The following is an 18464-nucleotide window of genomic DNA, read 5'->3' as shown; positions in this document are numbered from 1 at the left end:
ATCTCAATCGTAACTGATTGCTCCAGACTGTAGACTTGTAGAACTGTATGAATGGTATAAACAAAACACACACACATAGTAGTTGGAAATAGAATATACGAAATGATCTCACTGGTATTACGCATTTGTTTCGGTTGAATGAATGAATAAAGAACGACAACATTTGGATAATTATGGAGTTCATTTTTCCAAACACAGCTCGTATCAATATACATGAGCTGCTTCGTGAACACTGAACAGTTCACCATGCGTACAAAATCAAAACCAAAACAAATGATCTAGTCTGCATGCCGGTAGTGCATGCCATCAGCTGTTTTTTTTTTTTGCGGAGCTTGTAGTGGTAAAGGAAATATGTTGAAGACCAATTTGTTTTGCTTCTGCTTCTATTTATATTTTCCTTTAAGTTTGGTATGGAAGAAAAACGTGAATAATTTTAATTCAAATAGCATGTTTCTTTACCCACGTGAAAAAAAACCGGCATGTTTGTATCACTGTATGTTTTTATATTTTTTCCCTAACGATGAACGAAGAGATACTGGATGATTGAATCAGATTATGTCTGCATATAAGAATGAAGTTATGAGTGCAAGTTATCAAAGGATCAAAAATGAGATTTCTTTTTATTGTGTCGTAGATTTATTTTGCGACTGACGGAAGATATTGAGTAAGCAGAGAGAAAACCAGAGTAGGCTGACCAGATCATTTCGAAGAAAATACGGAATAAACGCAGCATATTTGGATATTTGAATGATTTTTTTTAATTTTTGATATTGTTGCCTGTTCTTTTATCTCTTATATCAATCAAATCCATATCATGTTTGTTATGTTATTCATGGCTTCTACCCGGGTATTGACATAGTTAATTTTTTTTTCAAGGTGTAACATATTCTTTTTCCAATAGTGAATAGTTGGTTCTTTTTATCAGCAAAATATTTGAAAAAAAAAATCGTTAATAGATTTGCCCATTATTCGCTTACTATTAGTTGACCTTCTTAAAACAAAAACTGCAAAGACACTGGTTGTTTTTAAAAAGTTTTGCGTTTTGCCGATTAAATTAAAATTAAGTCGACATATTCCATAACATACATTATTAGGTAATCTACCAAGGGCGTAGCCAGAGAGGGGCAGGGAAGGGGGGGGAGGCATCGACCCCCCTCCCCCCCTAAATGGTGGAAAGATTTACCGGTTACTGAAATGAATTCCCTTAAACATGTGCACTTTACGATCCAATCATATTCAGAAATAGGTGGTTCAAATTCAAAAAAATTTCAAAAACTTTTTAGGGTATCCAGAATCCATAATATATGAAAATTCAAAACAACTCGAAACATTTCGGGCTCAAGAATTCTCCTTGAAATCCTTCTAAAAGCTCCCCTGGGAACTTCTTAATTGCTGCGTAAAGTTATCCACAAATTCCTCTGAAAATCGTTCGAAAATCCTTCTCATGTAATTGTAATTCATCCTTATCTAGAAACCCCTCACTATTTTTTTTAGGGAATTCATAAGGAAATTCCTTGAAGATTTCTTTTCATCTCTCCAAGGTTTAATTCTAGACATTTCTTCGGCTAATCTTCCAGAAAAATCTTCGGTATTTAATTCAAGAATACATTCGAGAGTTCCATCAAGAATACATGTTGAAATTATTCCGTGAACATCCCTAAATAAAATCGAAGCTCTCACTGTTGTTCGCGGGCTCAAGGGTCTCTTCACACAAGAGCCAGTTGGTAACAGCGAGAGCTTCTGATCGGTTGTACTTTGCGATTTACGATTGGAATAAAAGTTATTATTATCGAAGTTGTTTAGCAGTGTTTCAAATTTCGCGATATCCGAAGTTCTCGTCCGTAACGCGTATCCCATTTTGGAGAAGTATATTGCAGTGATTTGGTTAATTACTTGTCCGGGAACGCGGGAAGAAACTGTCGGGATAATCGCTTCACGTTGCTGCGAAAGGTGCAGATAGTGCCGTATATTAATTGAAACAACTTTCAAAAGAAATCGTTTTATAATTCTACACCTGTGTACATATTTTTTTTACTCGTAAGTTATATTGAATTAAATAGTGATAAGAAATTGAATTGGATTAAATTATTATTAGAAAGTGAATTGGTAGTGAAAATTAAGTTTAAGTGCAAACCTCAAATAACACCGAAACGGAATCCATTTGCGGTGACTGTGACCCATACTACAGTGAACAAGTAGTAAATATTCAAGGCTTTTGCCTGAGGTTAAGGGTCAGCGTTTGGTGCAACTTCAAACAAACAAACAGATACTTGTGTGACTGTAGAGTGAATTTGAAGAAACAACTGATTACACAGTGTGTGATATCCGTTCTTTTGGAAATCCGATCACAATAGGACGTCATGACGTCGAACAATAATATTCCCCCGTTTCGGCCTAACGGTGGAGCACCCTCCACCTCTAACACCTCGCAAACATCTTCTTCCGCGGGTGCATATCCAATGCAAGTTATTGAGAATACGTTCACGCGATTAATTGATCGATTAAATTTCTCAGACTCTACTTTGGCTAATTTAACGCACGAGCTAAGCGCGCTGCGTAGCGAAATGAGCTCAATGAGAAATGAGACTTCTAGATTAAACGTTGTGGTTGAAGAAATCCGCGCTAATTCCATTGTACCTCAACAATCTAGTACTCCAAAGGGATGTAGCTCGGCCGGGTGTGATAAAGGTGGACAAACCACAAGCAATGAAATTGATTGTGCTACAAACAAAAACGATGTGTATTTCACAGTGAACAATGATGATGACTATTTGGGTGATGATGGTGCTTGTAGCCTAGCTTATCAAAACGGGGAACCGAACGATAATCAGATGGGCAATGGTCCAAGAGGTGGAACGAATAATAGAAATGTGAATTTACGTGCAAATGTGGCTGGCGAATGTCGAGCCGAGTGTAATAGTGGCAATACAAATCCGATTGTCGGCGATGGTCGAAATGATCTAGTGGAAGTATGTGAAAGCTGCGCTGACTCTGAGGCGTATGGTGGCTTACGTGGTAATAACCACTTGGAAACTCATGCGCGTGATGCGTATAGAATGGAACCGCGATTGTTGGTAAGTGAAGCTGAAACAGCATTTTCTGAATTTTCTGGCTCAGAAATATATCCCGTTCGAAAATGGATTACGGACTTTGATGAACTATCGGACTCTTTTGGATTGACTGAGTTACGTAGGTTTGTAATTGCAAAACGCAAGTTGTCAGGATTGGCTAAAATGTCATTAAATACCACTAATAATGTGACTAATTGGAGGGCATTGAAAGACTTCTTGTTAAAAAGAATTTGAGTTTTCTGAAAATTGCGCCGTTGTGCATGAGAGATTGCGAAATCGCAAGAGGAATATGGGTGAAAGTGTATTGGAGTATTTTTTGCAAATGCGAGAAATCAGGGCAAAGGCCAATGTTGATATAATGTCAATTATCACGTACACAATCAATGGAATTAACGACAATGGTCCAGATAAGACTATATTATATGGCTCTAAATCTATCGATGAGTTCAGAGAAAAACTTAGAGTTTATCAAGGGATAAAAGATAGTAAATATGGTCGAGATGGGAGCTCCTATACTCCAGAGCGAAGAATTTCTAGTGGAAGGCCAATTGGCCTCAATAACAGCAATTACACAGGAAGGGTAATTAACTCTCCACGAGCAGTAAATTGCTATAACTGTGGTAGAGAGGGTCATATTTCAAGAGAATGTCCGAGGAAGTTTGGCAATAGGAATGTTAATATCTGCAATTCTAATTCTGTTGTCTCTAAGGGGACTTACATGGCAATATTAGTTGGAGCTATTCCTTTCCGAGCATTTTTTGATTCTGGAGCCGACGTTTCTTTATTAAGAGAAGAATGGAAGAACAAATTACAGTTGGTAATGAACCAGAATGATAAAAAACGTTTAATGACGTTAAAAGGAGCAATATGGACTCTAGGTAGTGTTCCCCTCGATATTGAAGTGGAAGGCGTATCTTTGAGACTAACATGCGATATTTTAAAAGATGAAGATCTTCCACATGATATTTTGTTGGGTAGAAATTTATTAACGTTTGGTGACGTCAGTGTTACAGCCAGCGGAGCCAAATTTAGTCCAAAAGAAGAACACTTTGCTCTCAGAATCAGGACGGATGAAATTACAGATGATTCATTGCAACACATCCAAGATCGGGCGATACGCGATAGAGTTCAGGAACTTATAGAAACTTACTCCCCACAAAAGTTAAGGAAACCAGAGTAACGTTGAAAATAGTTGTTAAAAACGATTTACCGATCCAACAGTTGCCTCGGCGTTTAGCACCTTTGGAGAAACAGATAGTTCAAGAACAAATAGAATGTTGGTTGAAAGATGGAATAATCCGTCCCAGTACTTCAGAGTATAGTAGCCCTATTGTTTTAGCCCATAAAAAGACGGGACAAGACGACTTTGTGTTGATTATCGTAGACTAAATAAGATTATTGTTCGTGATCATTTTCCGATCCCATTAATCGAAGACATCATTGACGATTTACATTCATCTCGGGTCTTCTCAACACTGGATTTGGAGAATGGGTTTTTTCACGTGCCGGTTGAAGAAGAGAGTATAAAGTACACATCTTTTGTCACTCCAACAGGACAATTTGAATTCTTGAAAACCCCATTTGGGTTATGCACTTCACCGACAGTTTTTCAACGGTTTGTTAATGATATTTTTAGAGAATTGATTGATAAGAAGGTTGTAGTAGTTTACATAGATGATATATTGATCCCCGCTAAAAATGAAGAAGAAGCTTTGGAAAAATTAACCATGGTATTAAAAGTCGCGCAGTGTCATGGCTTAAAAATAAAATGGAAGAAATGTCAGTTTTTAAAACGAAAAATTCAACATTTAGGTTATGAGATTGAAAATGGGATAATTTGTCCAACTTCAGATAAAACGGAAGCAGTATCGAGATTTCCAGAGCCTAATAGCTTTAAGCAAGTGCAACAATTTTTAGGATTGACTGGGTATTTTAGAAAATTTGTTGAAGGATATTCCATTGTTGCCAAACCGCTAACGGATCTGTTGCGTAAGGACGCCAAATTCGTATTTGGTCCAGACCAACGCGCTGCAATGGAAACATTGAAATCAGCATTGTGTAATAGACCAACTCTTCGATTATATTGTCCAAACGCCAATACTGAGCTTCATACGGATGCCAGTCGAATTGGTTATGGATCGATTTTATTGCAGAAAAGTGTAGAGGAAAAATGTTTCCATCCAATATATTATTATAGCAGAAAAACTTCAAGTGCTGAATCAAATTATCCTAGCTATGAGTTAGAGGTTTTGGCGGTAGTTTCCGCTTTGAAGAAGTTTCGAGTGTATTTACTGGGAATTCCCTTCGCGATTGTAACCGACTGCGCTGCCTTCAAGATGACGATGGTTAAAAAGGATATATCTCCAAGGATAGCGGGATGGGCTTTGTTGCTTGAAGAGTATCAATATGTTTTGGAACATAGATCTGGCATTCGCATGAAACATGTAGATGCACTTAGTAGAAATCCCTCAGTAATGCTATTGCAAAACAATATTATTGATCAAATTAAAGCGTGCCAACAAAAGGACGAAAGATTAGCAGCAATTCTCAAAGTTTTGAACACAGAACCGTTTGGTGATTACTCAGTAGATCATGGAGTTTTATATAAGGTGGAGGAAAGCTTTTAGTAATACCTAGTTCAATGCAGAATGCAATTATTAGGAATGTTCATGAACAAGGCCACTTCGGAGTGAAGAAAATGAGTGAACTTTTGAACAGAGAATACTGGATAGATAATTTGTCGATGAAAATAGAGAAAATTGTAAAAAGCTGCGTGCCGTGCATTTTGGCAAGTCGAAAGGCTGGTAAGAAAGAAGGATTTCTTTACCCTATTCCAAAAGATGAAGTACCATTATCTACTTACCACGTTGACCATTTGGGACCACTTACAGCATCCAACAAACAGTACAGGTATATTTTTACTGTTATCGATGCTTTTAGCAAATTTGTTTGGATATATCCTGTCAAATCTACGACTGCTGATGAGGTATTAAAAAAGTTGGAAGTACAAAGAATAGTGTTTGGAAATCCAAAGAGAATAGTTTCTGATAGAGGGGCTGCTTTTACATCAACTGCATTTAAATGTTATTGTGAGACAGAAGGAATTGAGCATCTACAAATTACTACTGGGGTACCGCGCGGCAATGGCCAAGTAGAGAGAATCCATGGAGTAATCGTACCCGCTTTGGCAAAACTTTCAATTGATAACCCCGAAAACTGGTATCTGCATGTCGGAAACCTTCAAAGATTTTTAAATAATACTCTTCAGCGAAGTATAGCAAGAACACCGTTTGAACTGCTGTTCGGTACTAAAATGAGGGCGCCAGAGGATATAAAATTAGCTGAAGTAATTGAGCAAGAATGGATTAAGTCGTTCGAGGATTCTCGTGATGAAATTAGAGTGCATGCAAGGGCCAATATACAAGAGACGCAAAGAAAGATGAAGCAACAATTCGACTCAAATAGGAAGGATGCCGAAAACTACGAAGTTGGCGACCTAGTAGCGATCAGTCGAACGCAATTCGGTACACATCTAAAAATTGCAAGAAAATTTCTGGGACCATATCGCGTTACCAAGAAAAAAAGAAACGACAGATACGATGTCGAAAAAATCGGGAACGAAGAAGGACCTAACCGGACATCGACCTGCGCCGAGTTTATGAAGCGATTCATACCGATCGACGACGAGGACGAAGATGATATCCAAGAGCAGGACGACGATAGACAAAACACAGAAGGAACGGATGAGCAAGTGGCACCATCCGGGCCGGATGGTGGTCAGGATGGCCGATTTGTTGAAATTATTCCGTGAACATCCCTAAATAAAATCGAAGCTCTCACTGTTGTTCGCGGGCTCAAGGGTCTCTTCACACAAGAGCCAGTTGGTAACAGCGAGAGCTTCTGATCGGTTGTACTTTGCGATTTACGATTGGAATAAAAGTTATTATTATCGAAGTTGTTTAGCAGTGTTTCAAATTTCGCGATATCCGAAGTTCTCGTCCGTAACGCGTATCCCATTTTGGAGAAGTATATTGCAGTGATTTGGTTAATTACTACATACATACGGAATCTACTCCTAAAATTTCACCAGAAGTTTCTGCAGAAATTTATGACGGAAATTCTCAAATTTCACTCCATAATTTCACTTGTAAATCAATGAGAAGTTCCTTCGGAATTTCTTCTAGAAACTTCTCTGGGCATTCCTCCCGCAATTCCTTCAGGAACTTCTCCAAGCATTATTTCAGGAGAGCTCCTTCGGGAGCTCCTCCAGAAGTTTTTTCCAAGAGTTCTTCCGGAAATCCCTTCAGGAACTTCACAGGGAATTCCTGGAAGATATTTGGCAGGAATTTCACGGGAAATGGGATTTCAGAAGTTCCTCTAGAAATTCAACACCGGCTTTTCCTCTGAAAATTGCTCCAGGTGTTCCACCAGTGGTTCCTCTGAGAACTAATTCAGGCTTTCTTTTAGTAATTAATTTAGGCTTTTTTTTAGGTATTTATCAGGCATTGCAATATCATCTGAGCACAGGATATCATCTTTGCTTGTGCAAAGATATTATCCCTAATCAAAGAGCACTCTGGCAAGATATTATCATTTGAGCATTTAATGATGTTCCTGATAGCCAGGGCGGTTTGGGGTTTATTCACGTTGCGAGGGCGTTGCTACAACAAAAGCAGTGAAAAAATATTTCTCCATGGCGAACATTGCACTTTGTTTACTGAGCAGATAGATAACTAAGATCGATATCCCAGCATATTATCAGTATCTTTACTCAGAAGATGGAATGCTGGGATAAATTGCAATTATTAATTGGTAGAAGTTTATCGGAGAATTTCTCCAGGAGTTCCTCCGGAAGGCCCTTTAAGAATTCTTTCAGGAGTTCCTCCTGAAAATCTTACGGAAGTTAATTTGGGACTGCATCCAGGAGCTCTTACAACAGGATTTCCTCCGAAAATTCTTCCTGTACTTCTTCAAGAAATTCCTCCAGAAGTTCCACCGGCAGATCCTCCGAGGACTCCTCTGATAATTTCTCCGGGAATTCCTCCAGAAATTCCTTCGGGAGTTCCTCCGGAAATTACTCTGGGAGTACCTCCTCAGAGGAACACCCGAAAGAACTACCGGTGAAACTCCCGGAGGAATTCTCGTAGAAACTGCGGGTGGATCTCCCGGAGGGATTCCCGAACGAACTGCGGAGGAGCTCCCGTTAGAACTCCCGGTGAAATTTCAGGAGGAACTCCTAGAAGAATTCCTAGAGGACCTCCCAAAGGGACTCCCAGAGAAACTATCGGAAACCCTAAATGATTTCCTGAAAAAAGCCTGAATGATTTCCTGGAAGATCTACTGGTGGAACTCTCAGAGAAATTCCCGGAAAGACACCCGGATGAATTGCCGGTGGAATTCCCGAAGGAACTCTTGAAGGAATTTTCGAAGGAGCTTCGGGAGGAATTTCTGAAGAAACTTTTGGGAGAATTTTCAAAGGAACCCCCCGAGAAAAATTCTCGGAAAATATTTTGGAGAATTCATCTTATAGACAAATTTCGCCTAGCTGACCTTTGTAGGGGTATGTAGCTGAACCATCATCATCATCAGAGGACCTCCTGAAGAATTCCCTGAGGAGTTCCCAGAGAAATTCTCGGACGAGCTTATGGAGGAATTAAAATTCTATATAAATCCCTGAAAAAGCCTAACTGAATTCCAGAAAGAAAACATGAATTGAAATTCTGGAGAAATTCCCGTAAGAATTTTCAGAGAACCCCTGTAGGAGCTGCCGATAGAACTACCGGAATAATTCTCGAAGGAATTCTTGGAGGAACTTGCCGGTGGAACTACTGGAAGGATTCCCGGAGGAACTTCCGGAGGACTTTTCGGCGAAACTCATGGAGGATCTACCAGTAGAAATCTTAAAGCTTCCACCGGAATTCTTTCGGGATTTCTTTGGAAATTAATCTAGGAATTCCTCCAAAAATTCCATTGTTGATTTCATTTTCGGTATAATTTCTGTAAGAATATTCGAAGCTTTCACGGTAAATTTTATAGAATTTACACAAGAAATTCGAAGTTTTTTTGCGAAATTCTCAGGAATCTTTACTGGAAATTCAGATGAATTTCCACGGAATATTCTTAGGAAATGCACGGTGCAATTTTTCAGAAATTTTGTGAGAAGCAGCACGAAAGAATTTTCTCAAGAATTCCCTGCCGAACTTAGGAGCTCGTTGAGGATTTCTTGGAATAAATAATGGTGGAATTTTCGGATCAGTTTCCGGAGAAATTGATGGTGGAATTGTGTTTTTATAAAATTACGATTCAGAATACCTTAAAAAGTTCCTCCCCCTCCCTAATCGAAATCCTGGCTACGCCCATGTAATCTACCAACATGTAAACAAAATATAAATATAGTTAGTAGAATTGTTTTGAACGGAATTGGAAACCATGATTCAATCTAGCTAAAATTTGATTTTCTCCGCCTTTTATGATATTACAACAACATGAGAAGTTCATTATATGGCGAATGTCATTGTTACGTTAAGACAACTGGGAATGATTGGAAGCATAATTCTACACTCCAAAATACCATGGACATCTTGCTTAGCTTGCTTGCAGTCTAACAATAATCGGTTTTGGCTGGTAAAAAATTTCATGGATTATAAAAGCCAATCATACTTAAGGAATCATTAAAAATAAATTCAATGCATTCATGTTACATAGACTTTCCGCCTGGACTCATATTCTATTATATGATGTTAAATACGTCAAAATTGTTGAATTAACCATCAAAATATTGTTGAATTTGAATCCATACCATTTCGTCGAATGACATTTGGTCGAAAGGATATTACGTCAAATGGACATTTTGTCGAAAATGAATTTTTAATCCACTAGAGACGTAGGACCTTTGGTCGAATGACGTTTGGTCGAATGGACATTTGGTCAAACGAACATTTAGTCGAAATTATATTTTAGAATGAAGAATGTTAGAATGTCGAATGCCGTTTGTTCGAAAGGGCATTTGGTCGAAGGCGGAATTTCAAATAAATAATCTTTTGCTGGCTGGGGCGCTAAGCCGTGAGGTAAGACGCGCGGCTATAAAGCAAGACCATGCTGAGGGTGGCTTGGTTCGATTCCCGGTGCGGGTTTAGGCAATTTTCGGATTGGAAATTATCTCGACTTCTTTGGGCATAAAAGCATCATCGTATTCATTAGACTCATGATATACGAATGCAAAAATGGTAATCTTGCCTAGAAACCTCGCAGTGAACAACTGTGGAAGTGCTTAATGAACACTAAGCTGCGAGGCGGCTCTGTCCCAGTGTGCAGATGTGATGCCAAGAAGAAGAAGAAGAAGAAGAAGAAGAAGAAGAAGAAGAAGAAGAAGAATCTTCTGCTGGCCCCGGTACAAATGTCCTTTCGATTAAATGTCCATTCGACTAAATATCCATTCGACTTAATGTTCATTTGACCAAATCTCCGTTCGACTAAATGTTCTTTCGACCGGCTGTCCTTTCGACTATATGTCATTCAACTGAACGTCATTCGACGAAATTATAATATTTTCCCGATCTGCTATCACAAAAAAAAACTTATAAAAATTCGTTTTGAATAATGCTTGACACCCATTCTTAACATAAAACATAATTGATTACCTTGGTTCGCTTGTAACATGTTTCACATGAAGTGTATTGCGACTACGACTAAAAAGCATTTTATAGATTACATAACCAGCTTAGGTCACGTAACATGTAGACGGAAACGAGATTTGCTCTGATTAAAACTCTGATTCTACTGCCATAAATCGAGAGCGTTGAAAGAGCGGACCGGAGAGCTTTCGGATTAGCAAGAAGTGATGCGTACAATACTCGGTGGAAAACTGGAACATGTTGTGTGGCGCAATCGCATGGATCACGAGCTGTATCAAGCGCACAAAGATGGAACACTTTTTTTTAACCAGTTCATTTATTTGGTAGGCTCAGTCGTGTGTGACACTTTGCGGAGCCGCAATTCTCAAGTATGATATTTTTACATGGTATATCATCTTATCTTAACAGTTAGTTGGGAGGGGACATAGACCATAATACTCGTGGCGACTCAAGGTTAAAAATTACTTAATACAGGACGGACGGGGTAGGGATTTGGGTTTAGGTTATTTCAGCTGCTCATCCGGGCGTTTGACGTTGAACGTTGAAAACGGTTTTGCGTGGCGTCGTGCTCGATTTTGGTTCGTCAGGGAGCATCTTCCGGATGGCCAGAGCTTCGTGGTACATGGTACAGAGAAACAGAATCGGACAAGAAAAAAACTGAGAAAGAGAAGAATATAGGCATTAAACTTTGATGTTAGCCAAGCAAAGGAAGGCATAGATGGCCTGCATGTAGATCACATCACGTTCTCCCAAAACACCTATTATATCACGGAAGGGTTGTTTACCTCGGGCCACAAGGGTATCCAATAGTTGCTCTCTGGAGGCGTTATTTTCCGAGCAATACTAAACTACTTGATCGATGTCATCACAACCGGCTTCACACCTACATAGGTTGCTATCGACCAGGTTTCTTCTGTAGAGATGATGGAACACTTTGTGAATCGTTTAAAATACAGCAGACTTAGGTGGGCTGGTGACTTAGTGCGATTGTTGGGAAAAAGAATACTGAAAACAATAATAAACAGAGAACCGGATAGAGGCCGACGACTTTATGGAAAGCCACTAACATGTTGGCAGCAAACGGTGGAATCGGACCTGGGGACCCTAGACGATCGAAGAAAAAATCGAAAAAAAACCTAAAAACCGACGATTATGGAGCTCTATAATACGTAGCCAGACAGGTACGTTAAAGGAAACAGAAACTTAAACAAAATTACTTGGACACCAAAGAAAATTCAGAAGCAACGACTTCCAAACCTCTCCGCCTATTTTTTGACCAAAAAATCTCGAAATTTTCTCAACGAATCAACTATCGCCCGTCATCAGTCGATTTCGGTGGCGGTGAACTACTATTGCGGCATATGAGTAGCCCGAATACATTTTTACTGTCGATCAGTGAAGGAAATTCACCAGGAGTAATCAAATTGACTTCTTTCATTCAATAAATCACGTTTTGCGCAAACTTATTTAGGAAATCTTTTTATAAAGATTCTTTAATGATATAACAAAAAGTATTCGGGTCAATAAATCTGAGATCAAAGTCCTTTCGTACCTTATACATATTTCATTGATGGTGATGGGTTACCGGTTCAAATTATAATTTCCTACAACTTGCCGCCCAGAAACGGTGCTAATCGTTGGCATCGTTCCAACTGTGTCAAAGCAATTGCAATATTTTGCTCCATGCTGTTCGCCCACGAAGCATCCCGCATCATCGTGAGGAAGAAAAAACGACGGAGATCGCCAATATTGCCTTTCATGGCTTCATTTCCTGCTTTTGTTCGAACGAAAAATCACTGTTTCTCTGTCCGATAGAGAGCAGGCACTTGGATGACATTCCATCCATGCACCGAGCACCATGTGCTCGTGTGTATTTCATAATGCACTACGCCGGTGGAGAGTCCTTGACGCCCTCAAGAGAAAGGAACACAAGATGAAGAGCGTCAATGTTTGCGCCGTATAAAATATCTCTTCAAGCGGGGGCGCCTCACCAAACTACTATTGTTGCGCAATGATGTTTTCCTGTCATCGAAGAGCAAGCAGCAATCGACTGCTCCGCAATCAACTCCGGCATGGACCGACATCAGCATCATCGTTGCATTGTTGTAGGAGTTCGATGCAATAAAGAGGAAGCTGGGAAAATCACAACACCCGTAAGCAACGACAAGGACGTGGAGAGTAAGGAACTTCTATTTCCTTCACACAGTTGGGAGTCTTTTTTCTGGAAATGTTGTTGAATTGAAACTATGACAAAATTCGATGAAACTATGGCATATTTATATGACAAGTGTCTACTATTGAAGGCAACTCATCCCTAGTAACATTTTGGTTTTATGCTGGTTTAGTAACACTCTTGTAGAGTAAATTATGGTCTTCAAGAGCGTTATAAAACTTAAAATGTTAATTGGGATGGCTCCTATTCGAATACCTCATAAATCTCTCTTCGAATCCCTTAAGAAATTATCGCTAAATTTTCTCTCGGAATTTCTTCTACAATTACTCCAGATTCTTCTTCAATGATGGAGGAATTTGTTAGATCCACTTCACAGATATAGAGGGATTCTCAACAGATATTCTCGTTGAAAGAATTCTTGGAAGTCGAAATTCTCAGAATTTCTGGAATCGGAATTTTCCGGAATCATCCAAAATGAAATTCTTCATATTTCCTGGAGAAGAAATAATCCAATATTCTAGGAGAAATAGTTCCCCAGAAATCCTAGAGACGGAATTTTTTATCTCCGATGAGAAATGGAATAATCATGAATATCAATTAGTACGCTTTTATTTTGGTTAACTCACTCATGAATACTTGGTACGAGAAAAGCTATCATTTGTTTTTGCTACGTATTAGATAAATAGAAAATGCTTTTGAAATTCTAATAAAACAAGCGTAAATGACTCGGATCACATAATGCACGATGTATGAGCACTAATATCTCAAATTTTAAAGGTAAATCAGCTCAAATTTAGTCGTAATTTTGCATCATATGGATGGAAAAAACGTATTTACATAGACTGACGTAGCAGCAGGTTCAACACACTGGGAGTAGTTAGATTTTTGTGTTCATATTGTACAAAAATCCAATACGACCCATTTCCTCGCATTACAGTTAATTGATTTCAATGAAGTCGAAAAAGTTCAACTAACTGACGCATTCATTTCGCCCACAAAAACACCCTCTGTCGAACAATGCTCTGCCACGGCGGTAATTGTGCGTGGTTCGGATTATCAGTTTTCCCATTGTCCAGGAAACCTATAGATAGCGGTTAAGCGAACCCACTTGCTATATAAACAACGGTTTTCCGCTTCAGTTTTGGTTGAATATTTGTGTTTTCGTTACATCGCAGAGCAGTTTGGATACCATCCTCGACACGGCTAGTGCAACCAGAAGTACAACCAGTTGAAGTAATAAAGCTTGGTGGCCACATTTATCCGACCCAACAGGTGTACCGCTGAAAGTGGTTCGAATTTGTCTGCCTTGCTCACTTCTCGTTAGGAATAATCCATTCTAATTGTTCGCGTTCGAATCCACAGGAAGACATGAGTTTTGCGAGTAAACTTTCACTGGTGGTTCTGCTGCTGGCGGTTTCGTTTATAATGATAGCATCGTGCCATCTCAACTGTACAACTTACAACAGCACCTCTGTGAGCATTTTCGTTTGAATCATTGAGCTTCAATCATTAAATAGATAACCATTAATCGAGTTCACCAGGTACTGTGTACTGCAATTAACGGAACGTTTGGGCCCAGAGGAGGTCCCCATGGAGAACGTAGACGTCCAATGATGATTCCAGGATCGGTTGACTTGACGAACGCTGAACCAGGTCCGGTCTAGGAGTTTGATTTTTCCCAGAATTAGCTTTCTGCGGAATGAGTAATTGAGCATTGATTACTGCTTCGATAATTCTGATGAATAAATTTGAAAAATAAATTGGTGTGTACTGAATTGATGTTGATTTGATTTTTTTGATTTTTAAAACCTACAAGCAACTGTAAAACAGTTGGTACTTTTATTTAGTTTGAAAACTTAGAAATCAATGTCTGCAAAACAAAGCATAGAAAACGTGCGTTTGAATCGAGTGACGTGAAAAGGGACAAATTTGAATATGTACAATGTCAAAATATTGTCCGTCAGTGATTGTTAACAAATTTAATGGATTAAAACAAACGTCACATTCGTTTCAGGAAAAAACACGATGTATACTTATGTCTTTTTAGCGTTGAATTCAACAATAGGAGTTTGTGCAACAAGTTGCAAAAAGATGATTTTTTCAGCACGAGTTGTACGTAAGTGTACTATGAGTGCTGAAAAAATCGAGTTTTGCAACGAGTTGCACACGCTATTTTTTGCAATGAAGAAAAATGGACTTTAATATGATATATCAGTACCAAAATTGTACAGTCTAATTTACTCCACATGATCATTCTTGCCAATAAATTATGTTGCTGTAGAGAACAATCAGATTCAATGTTAACGTGCCACATTGCATAGTACGATAAGCCGTGAGGCGATACATGTACTTGCCTTTCGTAATTTTTGATGTTATATCCATCAAACTATTTAATTTATTACGCGACGCAAAATTTAGTCATGTAACTACTGTTCGGATGTTGGTTTTTCATTATAGTTTATAGTTATAGTTATAGTTTTTCATTATAGCACCCAAATCAGTGTTATAATGAATATTATGCAACCCATTTGAGTTGCATAATGTTCATTAAAGCACTCATTTTGTTGGTATGGAAAAGTAGGCAGTTTTAGCACTCAAAGACGAACTGTAAACCAGATATTATGATTAGGAATTTCGAAAATATCTTTTTATGAGCCTCAATAACTAACAACGCTCAAAACAGTCCGAAACTTTATTTTAACCCTTCATGTGCCTATTTTTTGCTACAATGACGCTCTGAAGAAGCCTTCTCATCGATTTGGCAGTTTTAGGTTGTTCTAGAGAAGGTTTCTACCGATTTTCGATGTAGGATACGACATGTTGAGGTCTGGAGATTAGGGAGGATGCGATATCGTTGATTTGACATTTTACAGCAGTCACACTAACCAGTCCGTCGGTCCCGAAAAAGTTAAATTTTTCCTCGTCCATAAATATGACATTTTGACAGAACTCTTGCGACTCAGAACTCTTGGAAGGAGGCTTCCGAGCCTCTTGAAAGGAGGCTTCCGAGCCTCTTGAAAGGAGGCTTCCGAGCCTCTTGAAAGGAGGCTTCCGAGCCTCTTGAAAGGAGGCTTCCGAGCCTCTTGAAAGGAGGCTTCCGAGCCTCTTGAAAGGAGGCTTCGAGCCTCTTGAAAGGAGGCTTCCGAGCCTCTTGAAAGGAGGCTTCCGAGCCTCTTGAAAGGAGGCTTCCGAGCCTCTTGAAAGGAGGCTTCCGAGCCTCTTGAAAGGAGGCTTCCGAGCCTCTAGAAAGGAGGCTTCCGAGCCTCTAGAAAGGAGGCTTCCGAGCCTCTAGAAAGGAGGCTTCCGAGCCTCTAGAAAGGAGGCTTCCGAGCCTCTAGAAAGGAGGCTTCCGAGCCTCTTGAAAGGAGGCTTCCGAGCCTCTTGAAAGGAGGCTTCCGAGCCTCTTGAAAGGAGGCTTCCGAGCCTCTTGAAAGGAGGCTTCCGAGCCTCTTGAAAGGAGGCTTCCTGAGCCTCTTGAAAGGAGGCTTCCGAGCCTCTTGAAAGGAGGCTTCTGAGCCTCTTGAAAGGAGGCTTCTGAGGCCTCTTGAAAGGAGGCTTCCAGGCCTCTTGAAAGGAGGCTTCCGAGCCTCTTGAAAGGAGGCTTCTGAGCCTCTTGAAAGGAGGCTTCTGAGCCTCTTGAAAGGAGGCTTCCAGGCCTCTTGAAAGGGAGGCTTGAGCCTCTTGAAAGGAGGCTGAGCCTCTTGAAAGGAGGCTTCCAGGCCTCTTGGAAGGAGGCTTGAGCCTCTTGAAAGGAGGCTTCCTGAGCCTCTTGAAAGGAGGCTTCCGAGGCCTCTTGAAAGGAGGCTTCTGAGGCCTCTTGAAAGGAGGCTTCTGAGCCTCTTGAAAGGAGGCTTCCAGGCCTCTTGAAAGGAGGCCTGAGCCTCTTGAAAGGAGGCTTCCGGGCCTCTTGAAAGGAGGCTTCGAGCCTCTTGAAAGGAGGCTTCTGAGCCTCTTGAAAGGAGGCTTCTGAGCCTCTTGAAGGAGGCCTGAGCCTCTTGAAAGGAGGCTTCTGAGCCTCTTGAAAGGAGGCTTCCTGAGCCTCTTGAAAGGAGGCTTCCGGGCCTCTTGAAAGGAGGCTTCCTGAGCCTCTTGAAAGGAGGCTCTGAGCCTCTTGAAAGGAGGCTTCTGAGCCTCTTGAAAGGAGGCTTGAGCCTCTTGAAAGGAGGCTTCTGAGCCTCTTGAAAGGAGGCTTCCGGGCCTCTTGAAAGGAGGCCTGAGCCTCTTGAAAGGAGGCTTCTGAGCCTCTTGAAAGGAGGCTTCTGAGCCTCTTGAAAGGAGGCTTCTGAGCCTCTTGAAGGAGGCTTCTGAGCCTCTTGAAAGGAGGCTTCCAGGCCTCTTGAAAGGAGGCTTCCGGAGCCTCTTGAAAGGAGGCCTGAGCCTCTTGAAAGGAGGCTCTGAGCCTCTTGAAAGGAGGCTTCCGGGCCTCTTGAAAGGAGGCTTGAGCCTCTTGAAAGGAGGCTCTGAGCCTCTTGAAAGGAGGCTTCTGAGCCTCTTGAAAGGAGGCTTCTGAGCCTCTTGAAAGGAGGCTTCTGAGCCTCTTGAAAGGAGGCTTCTGAGCCTCTTGAAAGGAGGCTTCTGAGCCTCTTGAAAGGAGGCTTCTGAGCCTCTTGAAAGGAGGCTTCCGGGCCTCTTGAAAGGAGGCTTCTGAGCCTCTTGAAAGGAGGCCTGAGGCCTCTAGAAAGGAGGCTTCTGAGCCTCTAGAAAGGAGGCTTCTGAGGCCTCCTAGAAAGGAGGCTTCCGAGCCTCTAGAAAGGAGGCTTCTGAGCCTCCTAAAAGGAGGCTTCCGAGCCTCTTGAAAGGAGGCTTCCGAGCCTCTTGAAAGGAGGCTTCCGAGCCTCTTGAAAGGAGGCTTCCGAGCCTCTTGAAAGGAGGCTTCCGAGCCTCTTGAAAGGAGGCTTCCGAGCCTCTTGAAAGAAGGCTTCCGAGCCTCTTGAAAGGAGGCTTCCGAGCCTCTTGAAAGGAGGCTTCCGAGCCTCTTGAAAGGAGGCTTCCGAGCCTCTTGAGAGGAGGCTTCCGAGCCTCTTGAAAGGAGGCTTCCGAGCCTCTTGAAAGGAGGCTTCCGAGCCTCTTGAAAGGAGGCTTCCGAGCCTCTTGAAAGGAGGCTTCCGAGCCTCTTGAAAGGAGGCTCCCGAGCCTCTTGAAAGGAGGCTCCCGGGCCTCTTGAAAGGAGGCTCCCGGGCCTCTTGAAAGGAGGCTTCCGAGCCTCTTGAAAGGAGGCTTCCGAGCCTCTTGAAAGGAGGCTTCCGAGCCTCTTGAAAGGAGGCTTCCGAGCCTCTTGAAAGGAGGCTTCCGAGCCTCTTAAAAGGAGGCTTCCGGGCCTCTTGAAAGGAGGCTTCCGAGCCTCTTGAAAGGAGGCTTCCGAGCCTCTTGAAAGGAGGCTTCCGAGCCTCTTGAAAGGAGGCTTCCGAGCCTCTTGAAAGGAGGCTTCCGAGCCTCTTGAAAGGAGGCTTCCGAGCCTCTTGAAAGGAGGCTTCCGAGCCTCTTGAAAGGAGGCTTCCGAGCCTCCTGAAACTGTATCGATAAGTTTAAGCACACCATTACGCATTATTGTCCGAAGTACCCCCTTTGTCCAGCGAAGGTACTTCC

General features: G+C 41.2%; 1 long non-coding RNA gene across 1 annotated transcript; it reads left to right on the top strand.

The window, feature by feature from the left end:
* The first annotated feature begins 14030 nt into the window (after nt 1–14030).
* On the top strand, nt 14031–14638 carry LOC134217672 (uncharacterized). The gene is made up of 3 exons (XR_009981126.1): nt 14031–14167; nt 14241–14351; nt 14420–14638. It is a non-coding gene; the product is annotated as an uncharacterized LOC134217672 (long non-coding RNA).
* Nucleotides 14639–18464: the final 3826 nt, after the last annotated feature.

The sequence above is a fragment of the Armigeres subalbatus genome, chromosome 2 (genome assembly GCF_024139115.2).
Source record: "Armigeres subalbatus isolate Guangzhou_Male chromosome 2, GZ_Asu_2, whole genome shotgun sequence".
NCBI classification, from domain to species: Eukaryota; Metazoa; Arthropoda; class Insecta; order Diptera; family Culicidae; genus Armigeres; species Armigeres subalbatus.
Note: the sequence above shows the minus strand (reverse complement) of the source record. Positions and strands in the feature narration are given on the sequence as shown.